Source organism: Hoplias malabaricus, chromosome 9, assembly GCF_029633855.1.
Source record: "Hoplias malabaricus isolate fHopMal1 chromosome 9, fHopMal1.hap1, whole genome shotgun sequence".
Taxonomy (NCBI): Eukaryota; Metazoa; Chordata; class Actinopteri; order Characiformes; family Erythrinidae; genus Hoplias; species Hoplias malabaricus.
The window spans coordinates 43,575,547-43,587,930 of record NC_089808.1 but is presented as its reverse complement, the minus strand read 5'-3'; the positions used below and the strand labels follow the sequence as shown (position 1 = coordinate 43,587,930).

General features: G+C 42.0%; 1 protein-coding gene across 2 annotated transcripts in view; it reads right to left on the bottom strand.

Annotated features, from left to right (window-relative positions):
- LOC136707070 (NACHT, LRR and PYD domains-containing protein 12-like) overlaps positions 1-12,012 on the bottom strand; it is a 52,226-nt gene extending 40,214 nt beyond the window's left edge. For both annotated transcript variants that reach the window (XM_066680943.1, XM_066680944.1), the window contains exons 1-3: positions 11,807-12,012; positions 2,425-2,473; positions 1,122-1,299 (exon numbers count right to left, since the gene is read on the bottom strand). The gene's annotated coding sequence lies outside the window, so the exon portion shown is untranslated. The remainder of the gene's footprint in view (positions 1-1,121; positions 1,300-2,424; positions 2,474-11,806) is intronic.
- Positions 12,013-12,384: the final 372 nt, after the last annotated feature.

Below are 12,384 nucleotides of genomic sequence, written 5' to 3'. Positions count from 1 at the left end.
TGACGGTCTGTGAGGAGTGTGGGGTGTCCACATTAAAAAAATGAAATGTGACATTACAGTGAAGAGTGGGTCCAGATATTGCCTTCTGAAATCTCATGGCTATAGCATGAAAATACACAATGGTAAATTCAGAATCCTTAAGTTGAATTACTCCAAAAAGCACAAGCATTGTAACTGTTACTATTAATATAAAATGTGTTGTATTGCATAAGTGTGTTCCAAAAATGAATAAACTTCATGTCATAGAGCCAAGAATATCGTAACAAAAATATCACCAAATAACACCAAAATAGTTTTACTGTGTGTTCCGCCAGCGTGTATCGTGGGGTTACCGTAAAGTGTGTGAATGTGCGCAGTGTAAAACTTTAAAAGGTTTTTGTAAACAGCGTCTGGAGGCTTTTCCCTGGTGTCAGTTCCTCTGGTGCCATTTTTGTAATCTTTCATCAATTTACAGTTTTAACCGAATCTTTATTTTATTTTACTGTGTGTTGTTATTAATAATAAAGAGTGAATAACACTCCCCCAAACAGAAGTGGAGTAATAACCCAGTACAGTGTGAGTCTGTGCTGAGAGATAAGGAGGAGTCCGTTTTTACCGGATGAAGAACCGTTAGTGGGTCATTATCAGACTCAGCAGGTTTCAGTCAGGTTTATTCTGCTCTAAATCATTAAACCCGGAGTGTGTGAGGAACACAGTTCACCGCTGGAGCTTCACTTTCAGCTTCACGCTCGTCCTCTCCTCACACACCGCCGCCATTTTACCCTCCGCTGTTTATAACGGTCCCTCCGCCATTTTCTCTCCGCGCTGAGTTTAGTTTAACTTCCGAAACTCTCTGATTCAGGTTCTTTACTTAATCTACACTCCATTCACTAAATAATCTACACTCCATTTCTCCCAGGTGTAAAAAGACCGTGTAAAAATACAGCTGTGATATGTTTCTGAACTTCTCTTTAAACACTTCCACCATTTCACCCTCCGCTGTTTATAACGGTCTCCTTCATTTCCTCCAGCAGCTTTAACTCCGCTCTGAGTTCAGTTTAATCCCGGAAAACCCTCAGCCTCAAGTTATTAACTCATAAAACACTCAGTTATTCTACATTTCTATTCAGTAATAAACTCACCGTGTGGAAACATAGCGCTGTGTTTGGAGAAGTTTGTTCAGTTCGTCTCCTTCAGCTCGGATTCCTCTCTCTCCGCCTCCTTTTTACTTTCGCTTTTGATTCAGGAAGTGGCGCAGTTAAATTTCTTTTATAGTCGACAGAGGGCGCTGTTCTGCAGCTCAGCCTAAGTCCAGTGAACCTGTAACACAGACACTGCAGTGTGTTGATGCTCTGGTTGATCAGTTCTTCTCTGTGCTGCTGTAGGGCACAGTTAGTTAAACTAAAGGCAAGGGGAAAGGAGAGGAGAAATAAATAAAAATGCGAGAAACAGAACAGAGAGAAGAGGGCAGCTCTGTACCTTTCACTGACAGCCGTCTGAATGTTAAATTTTTATTTTTCACAGAGAACTCGACACCTAATCTGTTGTTTCCTTCCTTCTCACACTCGACTGTGTTATTCTCTACTGTGCCATCCAAAAAGGTTTGTATCGTCAGAACGTGGTGTTCTTTAATGATTTAATGAAACATACCAGTGTCTCTCCTCTCCCTCTCTCCCTCCATCAGATGTTGCCTACTGAATATTTCCTGTCTGTTCCTGCTGTCCGCTGTTTAACCCCCACATCAGTGCACACACATCATTCATTTTCATTTTGTAATTATTGTAATGAAAACTTCTTGGTGATCGTGATCAATTTTGGAAGTGTTTTTGACTGTATTTTAAAAGAAGCCCAGTTTGGAGGAAAAAGTGAACCTGGTTACTCTGGATGTACAATACACTAAATATGACACAAAGTGCTGAGCCACCCCCCTTTGGGTCATATTTTTATTATTATTTTTTTTTTTTTTATGTTTAATTTTCTTAAAGTCTTGAACTGTTTCTCTCTTTCTCAGACGTATTGTTGTGGTTATGTTCTCACGTCTACTGTGTATTTCTCTCTTTAGGTCTCAGCACTGTCTCCTGTGTCTCACAGGGTGTTATTTCAGTGGAGTCTTGGCTCTAGTCCTATCTGTGCTGCTGAGGATGTGTTCTCTGTGAAAGAGAGCTAAGCTCCTCTGCAGGTGTTGGATTCTGAAAGTGTTTATATTCGAGTAACAGTCGAGTTGTTCAGAGACAACGTTGGAAATCTGTTCTTTGAGCTTTTATCATTAAATGAATCTTCAGAGTCCTGTTTTTACTGCAGTTTACAGTCAGACAATTCACACTGATCAGTTTCACCTGATAATGACTAGTATTTATGGATCATCCACACAGTGAAACTATTACACACTCATTTTAATCCAAATACAGTCCCTGCCCCTGGAGCTGGGGTTCAGCTCATACTCACTGGGGTTTTCCATTCCACCTTAAACAGGGCTGCAGTTACACACCGGCACCTGCAGGAAATAAGGAGGAGGTTAATGACGTTACACTGGACTCTTACAGTCAGGAGGTTTATCTGGAGCTCAGAGGTGAGAGAGTGAAGTAAAAAGTGAGATCATATTAAAAACTACAGGAGGAAACTCAATGAAAAAGTGATTCAAATCTAAGTTAAGATTTCAAACCCCTCAGAAAATAACCTGGAAGTGTGCAGCACGTGTCAAAGTCAAAATCAGAACACAGCCTTCCTTTCTGACACAGTGGAAATGAAAGGGTTAAATGAATGAATGAATAATAAAGAGACAGACTGTGTTTTCAGTGGAAGCACTTTAAGAGTAAAATGAAATTAAAGATGAACACAGTCTGCTGCTGATTCACTGTCAGTTCCACACTTTTCCTTCTTAAATTCTACAGTGGTTTATTAGTGATTTAATTAATGGAATATATTTCAGCTCCCATCAGACCTCCCCCCAGAGACACTCTACAACCACTTCATGTAAATAAACCAATGAATAAAAGTTATAATTTTAAACTTAGAGAAGTGTTTTAGAGTCCACTGTTCCCTGAGAAACCTGCGTCTGTAAAACCGTGAGATCAGAGAGGAACTGTCTCCACTGTGTCCCTCATATTTCTCCAGGAGAAGAATCCACAAACAGAGTCAAACACTGACAGTAACTTTAATAGAGCCACTGTTTACTGCGTCAGCTGCAGGAGACAGACCACTGAACCCCACCCTGTAAAACTCTGTACAGAACACAGCAGCGTCAACAGGAAGTGACTCTAAATGAACAGTGTCTCAGAGCTGTAGAGATATGCTCCGTGTTCCTGTTTATATAATAAACACAGACTGTGAGAGAAGGACAGTGCTGCAGAATCAGAAATGTGACCCAGCTCCTCCCTCATCGTCTTTACAGTGGATTAAACTGAACCTGACTCCTCCCAGTGGGAGGTACAGACTCCCCCTGAACCTTCTGCTGTGTCCGAGTGATGATGGAAACCCAGCACCGAACGCAGTGAAGTCGTATTTACTACTGACCCCCGGTGAATACCACCTTCTGATGGGTGCAGTTGGGTCTTACACCCGGTCCGAGTCAGAACTACATTTAAATTTATCAGACGCTTATCAACTACACACCTGATGGTTCTTCAAGAAGAAGAAGAAACACCTTTATTCATCCCTCAGGGAAATTACTTCTCTGCATTTGACCCGTCTTTGGCAGTGAACACACACACACACACACACACACACACACACACACTAAGGGCAGTGAACACACCTAACCTCAAGGCCACGACTGCCTCCAAGACTTCTTCAGTAAAGATGGGTTTATACTGAATCCTGAAATCTCAAAGAACCACTGACTCGATTAATCTGTTCTTTGTGAAGTGAAAAACTTCTTTAGATTGTTTCTTTAGAGAATACACCTTTAAAAAGGGTTCTGTATGACACCAGTAACAGTTCTCCTGCAGTTCTCATGTAGTTCCCCTGCAGTTCTCCTGTAGTTCCCCTGCAGTTCTCCTGTAGTTATCATGCAGTTCTCCTGTAGTTATCATGCAGTTCTCCTGTAGTTATCATGCAGTTCTCCTATAGTTCCACTGCAGTTCTCCTATAGTTCCACTGCAGTTCTCCTATAGTAATCATGCAGTTCTCCTGTAGTTCCCCTGCAGTTCTCCAATAGTTCTCCTGTAGTTCCCCTGCAGTTCTCCAATAGTTCCCCTGCAGTTCTCCTGTAGTTCTCCTGTAGTTCCACTGCAGTTCTCCTGTAGTTATCATGCAGTTCTCCTGTAGTTACCATGCAGTTCTCCTGTAGTTATCATGCAGTTCTCCTGTAGTTCCACTGCAGTTCTCCTATAGTTCTCCTGCAGTTCTCCTGTAGTTCCCCTGCAGTTCTCCTGCAGTTCTCCTATAGTTCTCCTGCAGTTCCACTGCAGTTCTCCTATAGTTCTCCTGCAGTTCTCCTGTAGTTCCCCTGCAGTTCTCCAATAGTTCTCCTGCAGTTCTCCAATAGTTCTCCTGTAGTTCCACTGCAGTTCTCCTATAGTTCCACTGCAGTTCTCCTGTAGTTCTCCTATAGTTCTCCTGCAGTTCTCCAATAGTTCTCCTGCAGTTCTCCTGTAGTTCCCCTGCAGTTCTCCAATAGTTCCCCTGCTGTTCTCCAATAGTTCTCCAATAGTTCTCCTGCAGTTCTCCTATAGTTCTCCTGTAGTTCCACTGCAGTTCTCCTGTAGTTATCATGCAGTTCTCCTGTAGTTACCATGCAGTTCTCCTGTAGTTATCATGCAGTTCTCCTGTAGTTCCACTGCAGTTCTCCTATAGTTCTCCTGCAGTTCTCCTGTAGTTCCCCTGCAGTTCTCCTGCAGTTATCCTATAGTTCTCCTGCAGTTCCACTGCAGTTCTCCTATAGTTCTCCTGCAGTTCTCCTGTAGTTCCCCTGCAGTTCTCCAATAGTTCTCCTGCAGTTCTCCAATAGTTCTCCTGCAGTTCTCCTGTAGTTCCACTGCAGTTCTCCTGTAGTTCTCCTATAGTTCTCCTGCAGTTCTCCTGCAGTTTTCCTGCAGTTTTCCTTTAATTCTCCTGCGGTTCTCCTATAGTTCTCCTGCAGTTCTCCTGTAGTAACTGGCTTAACACTGTAACTATAGAAGAACCTTTTCTGGTGCAACGTAGAACCCTATAGAACATTTCCCCTGAATATTTCACAATGTAAAGAACCCTTTACTCACACAAGGCTTCTTTAAATGGTCACGGTTAGTTTTGAAGAGTGTATAAAGGTGTTTATTAAACAGAGTGTATTCTCTAGAGATGGGTGTGGAGTGGGAGAGACTCAGAGGCAGAGGATAATGGAGTTTTCTGAGTTTGTGCGGGTTCTAAACTTTACTTCATCATCATCATCGTCTTTTCAGCTTCTTCATTTCAGGGTCACGGTCTAAACTTTACAACACCTCCACTCACTCACACACACCTCCCACTCACTCACACTGCACTATTAAACACTAATAAACCACACAATAAACTACACAACCCAAACACACTACACCTCCTCTCACTCACACACACACCTCCACTCACTCACACACACCTCCCACTCACTCATACTGCACTATTAAACACTAATAAACCACACACTAAACTACACAACCCAAACACACTACACCTCCACTCACTCACAAGTGAAAACTAACTCACTGACTCTCACTGAAAAACAACAGGAAAACACTAAAAAAACACTAATATCACTCCCCTTATTCCCTCCCTCCCTCACACTCTCTCTCCCTCCCTCCCTCCCTCCTTCACATTCTCCCTCATTCTCTCCCTCCCTCCCTCACTGATCTACACTGAAACAACACCAGGAAAACAGAGACAAAGCGTCCCCACCCCATTTCTTCCTTAACCCCTCTTCCTTCCTTCGAGCCCCTCCCTCCCTGAACTACACTGAAACAGCACCAGTTTAAAACAGAGACACAGCACGTCTCTCTCTGATCTCAGCCACAGAGGCTCCACACACAGTTCTCTGAGAGTGTTTTGCTGGGTTCAGGAGCTCATTGGAAGGTTGTAGCAGGGGGTTAAATAAACGTCTTCACTCCGTTCACAACACGTTCCCAAAGAGTGTTTACCATTAAATAACAACTAAACACTGTGTGAGTCATCACCACTCTGATCAATATTTGACTTTTATCTACAGAGAACACACACAATGAGACGATTCAGATGAATATTAGCCTTTTGCTGCAGGAGAAGAGGTCAAAGGTCATGACATACGTCTAGAATCCTGAGTTTACAGCGATCACTCACTGACAGCTCTATCCCCTCAGTGCATTCACCTGGATTCACTCTGAGGATTCAATCAGTTACATTCTGTTCCTGTACAACCCTAACAACCCATAACACCAAACTACACACCCCTAACAACCCATAACACCAAACTACACACCCCTACCAACCCATAACACCAAACTACACACCCCAAACTACCCATAACACCAAACTACACACCCCCAACAACACATAACACCAAACTACACACCCCCAACAACCCATAACACCAAACCACACACCCCGAACAACCCATAACACCAAACTACACACCCCAAACTACCCATAACACCAAACTACACACCCCTAACAACCCATAACACCAAACTACACACCCCGAACAACCCATAACACCAAACTACACTCCCCTAACAACAAACTACACACCCCAAACAACACATAACAGCAAACTACACACCCATAACAACCCATAACACCAAACGACACACCCCAAACACACCACACACCAAACTACACACCCCTAACAACCCATAACACCAAACTACACACCCCTAACAACCCATAACACCAAACTACACACCCCAAACACACCACACACCAAACTACACACCCCTAACAACCCATAACACCAAACTACACACCCCTAACAACCCATAACACCAAACTACACACCCCTACCAACCCATAACACCAAACTACACACCCCAAACTACCCATAACACCAAACTACACACCCCCAACAACACATAACACCAAACTACACACCCCCAACAACCCATAACACCAAACCACACACCCCGAACAACCCATAACACCAAACTACACACCCCAAACTACCCATAACACCAAACTACACACCCCTAACAACCCATAACACCAAACTACACTCCCCTAACAACAAACTACACACCCCAAACAACACATAACAGCAAACTACACACCCATAACAACCCATAACACCAAACGACACACCCCAAACACCAAACTACACACCCCTAACAACCCATAACACCAAACTACACACCCCTAACAACCCATAACACCAAACTACACACCCCAAACACACCACACACCAAACTACACACCCCTAACAACCCATAACACCAAACTACACACCCCAAACTACACACCCCTAACAACCCATAACACCAAACTACACACACCAAACTACACACGCCTAACAACCCATAACACCAAACTACACACACCAAACTACACACGCCTAACAACCCATAACACCAAACTACACACACCAAACTACACACGCCTAACAACCCATAACACCAAACTACACACCCCAAACAACCCATAACACCAAACTACACACCCCAAACTACCCATAACACCAAACTACACACCCCAAACACTCCATAACACCAAAGTACACACCCCCAACAACCCATAACACTAAACTACACACCCCCAACACATAACACCAAGCTACATACCCCCAACACATAACACCAAGCTACATACCCCAAACTACCTATAACACCAAATTACACACCCCCAACAACCCATAACACCAAACTACACACACACCAAACAACCCATAACACCAAACTACATACCCCAAACTTCCTATAAAACCAAACTACACACCCCCAACAACCCATAACACCAAACTACACACCCCAAACAACTCATAACACCAAACTACACACCCCTAACAACCCATAACACTAAACTACACAGCCCTAACAACCCATAACACCAAACTACACACAACAAACCCACCAATCTACAGACGTAACAATCCATAACACCAAACTACACACCCCTAATACACCACACACCAACTACACACCCCAAACTAAACTACACAACCCTAATGCACCACACACCAAACTAAACAACCCAAACACATTACTGCACCAAATTACGCAACCCAAAATCCCAACTCTACCACACTACTCAACCCAAACACACCCACACACCAAACTACACAACCCAAAAGCATTTCAGCACCAAACTACACAACCCAGCACCAAACTACAGAACGCATATAAAGCACAGCCCCAAACAGCGCAACACACACACAGCAACACACCAAACTACACAACTTAAATTCATCCCAGCACCAAACTACACAACCCAAATACAGCACAGCACAGCACCAAACTACACAACCTATTCTCACCATCTCACTAAACTACACAATCAATACACACCTCCTTACCAAGCTGTACCTGACTGGTTTATCCCTGCTCAGATTCGTCTGTTGCTGACCACTAAGCAAATATTCACCTCCACAAACAACACAATAACAACACACACTGAATAAAAATAACCAGAATAACAGAAACCCACTGAGGAAGAGAGTTACTCTGCAGCATTTTACTGTGAGGGATTAAAGCAGTAACAGTTCAGTGTAGAGTCTGAAATCCAGACTGAAACAATTCATTAAATAACTCACATCTGACAATTATGACAACATTAATATGAATTAAAAGTAAATTTATAAACAGGTCTTTATTTGGTCAGATGTGTCTCACATTGTCAGAGTCTCAGGGAGAGTCTGGTACCTTTCACTATGTAAAGTCGAGATGAACCCCTACTGCTGCAGGAAAAAGGAATCTGACTGACACACAAAGGACCAATCACAGTCTGCTATTTTGTTCTGACGTGTAGAGGGAGGCCGTCTTTATAATTCACGTCGGACCAGTACCAGAGTCAAAAACAGTACAAAAACAATCAGCAGAAGTGTGTATATGTGGACGTACAGAGAGCCAATCAGAACGCAGCTGGCAGAATCCTGACAGTGAGGCCAGGTTAGTGCACCGAAGAGATTAGACTGTCAACTTGTGGGCGGAGCCTCTGTGGCTGAAACAACACCCGAGGGTTCAGGACCAGTGGGAGTGAAGGAACAGCACTGTCCTCATCACGGCCCCTGAGCAAGGCACTTAACCCCCAACTGAGTTCACATAAATATTCACACTGGAAATAATATTTGTTGTTAATAAAACAGGACAAACTGATTTTAACAAAGCATTTACTGCCCGTAATCTTCATATCTTCTACACCCCCAATTCCAATGAAGTTGGGATGTTGTGTAAAACATAAATAAAAACAGAGTACGATGATTTTCAAATCCTTTTTAAACCTCTATTCAATTGAATGCACTACAAAGACACAATATTTAATGTTTAAAAGGATAAACTTTATAGTTTTTTTACTCATTTTGAATTTGAGGCCTGCAACACGTTCCAAAAGAGTTGGGACAGGGCAATGTTTACCACTGTGTTACATCACCTTTCCTTTTAACAACACTCAGTAAGTGTTTGGGAACTGAGGACACTAATTGTTGAAGCTTTGTAGGTGGAATTCTTTCCCATTTTTGCTTGATGTACAACTTCAGTTGCTCAACAGTCCGGGGTCTCCGTTGTCATATTTTGTGTTTCATAATGCGTCACACATTTTCAACGGGAGACAGGTCTGGACTGCAGGAGGTCAGTCTAGTACCTGCACTCTTTTACTACGAAGCCACGCTGTTGTAACACGTGCAGAATGTGGCTTGGCATTGTCTTGCTGAAATAAATGGGATGTTCTTGAAAAAGATATTGCTTGGATTGCAGCATGTGTTGCTCCAAAACCTTTCAGCATTAACGGTGCCTTCACAGATGTGCAAGTTACCCATGCCATGGGCACTAACACACCCCCATAACATCAGAAAAGCTGGCTTTTGAATCCGGACAGTCCTTTTCCTCTTTGGCCTGGAGGACACAACCATGATTTCCAAAAACACTTTTCCACTTTGCTGCAGTCCATCTCAGATGAGCTCGGTCTCAGAGAAGCCGGCGATGTTTCTGGGTGTTGTTGATATATGGCTTTGGCTTTGTATGGTAGAGTTTTAACTTGTAGATGGAGATGAACTGTGTTCACTGACAATGGTTTTCTGAAGTGTCCCTGAGCCCATGTGGTAATATCCGTTACAGAATGATGTACTGCAGTGCACTTTTTACTGCAGTGCCGTCTGAGGGGTCAAAGGTCACGGGCGTTCAATGTTGGTTTTCGGCCTTACCACAGTGTTGAACCTTGCCCCATCCTCGCTTGTGAAGGACTGAGCCCTTGGGGGATGCTCCCTTTACCCAATCATGACACTCACCTGTTTCCAATTCACCTGTTCACCTGTGGAATGATCCAAACAGGTGTTTTTGAGCATTCCTCAACTTTCCCAGTCTTTTGTTGCCTCTGTCCCAACTCTTTTGGAACGAGCTGCAGGCCTCAAATTCAAAATGTGTGAATATTTGCAAAAATACAATAAAGTTTTTCTGTTTGAACATTAAATATCTCAGTATTCAAATAAATGTAGGTTGAAAAGGATTCGCAAATCATCGTTTTCAGTTTTTACTTGTGGTTTTACACAACTTCCCCACTTCATTGGGATTGGCGTTGTATGATTACACAGTTATCTCCAGTTCAGAGCGCTGAACTCTTTAGGCGTGTTTGTGTTGGGGCCAGCGCTGCAGTAACCCTTCAGCTGAGTTCAACGTGCTCCCTCTTTACTTCTTATATCTGTTTTTCTCGTAGCTACGCCCTGTGAAATGAGAGTTTAATGTTTCTGTTTATGATGATTTTATGGGTTTTTATGTAAATCTCTTTAGTGCAAACTTCTTTGTTTTAAATGTGCTAGAGAAATACCTTTTACTTACCCACTTTTTACTGGAAATATCTGCTTTTAGTTACAGTTCACAAACTGGAGTTTATTACAGAAATGTGAAACTCCAGAAATCTCAAACATTAACTCTCTAAAAGACTAAGAACATAAAGATATATAAATTATACATCTGTATAAATATCAAACAGAAACTGTACAAATAAAACTGTAAAGCTCTAAAATTAAATGCAATAACAGTTTATAAATAAACTTTTAAATGTTAATAAATAATAGTTTATAATTACATTTCTAAGGGTTTATAAAAAACTAAAACACTAAATACATTAAAATCCTCTAAAACTATAAAAATAAATCAATATTGAATACAAAATATTGATCAAAAATATAACTTAAAATTAAAAGAGTAAAATGAATTTAAAACTCAGTGTAAAACTAAAAATCTACAAAACGTTTACTGTTTATTTTTCACACTTTATGTCAGTTTTATAATTAAAGACTGGGATGAAGACAGAAATCATAAGATTAAAGCTGTTTCTCACTAATTACTGTCTCATTAAAAGTTAAATTGTGGTTATTGTACTCTGTTATACATTTTAACATTAAATTAAAAACTCAATTTATATTTCATTTGAATTTTCTGACTCCGTGGTCCTCCAAATAACTGAGGTTTCAGAACAACAACAGAGTTCTGTAACACCGCCAAAAGACTGCAGCGCCCCCCCTCCCTCTGCAGGACAAACAGCGCTACTGCAGCAGACCTTTCCTCCTGCTGTGGTTTCCCTGATAAACCTGCGGTGTGTTTACTTCAGACTCCAGCTCTTTATCGACAGCACACACAGAAACACTGCGGCGTTAACGTCTCTCCGCCGTTTTCTCCCACAGCTTTAACACTGCGCTGAGTTTAGTTTAACTTCCTTTAATCTACTCTCCGTTCTACATTTCACTCAGAAATAAACTCACCGTGTGGAGGACAGCGCTGCTTTAGGAGATGATTCCTCCGTTAGAGCTCTGTCTCTTCTCTTTCTTCTGTTCTTTTCTCTTCTCTTCTCCTCTGTTTCAGTCGGTAAAGTCGGTACGTTTCAGTAGAAAGTGTGTGACGCACTGTAACTGTCCTCAGAGCTGTGTTTTTATTAACAGCGGAGTTGTGTGTGTTTTGTAACGGGTGTGTGTCCGTAAGGAAGTATATAACTTTGAAAATAAACGCTGATTACGGTCTGTTCGGTGTCTGCAGCGCCCCCTGGGGTCAGCTGTTCTACTACATCAACACGAAGTGGAGTCCAATGAGGCTTCACAGAGTCTTAGTCCTTCACAGTTTCTCATTCTTTAACCGTGTCACTGCTGATAAACAGACTTTAATTTCATTATCAGACGCTGTCAGCTGTGACTGGGTGAATTTATTAAGAGTGAGGGCACTTCCAGAATAAACTACATCTTCAGGAAACCACCCACAAACTGTTTATATCTCCATTTTAACAATAAAATAATGTATTAAAATATAAACATATTTATTAATAAACTGCCCGGGGAGCAGCTGGGGG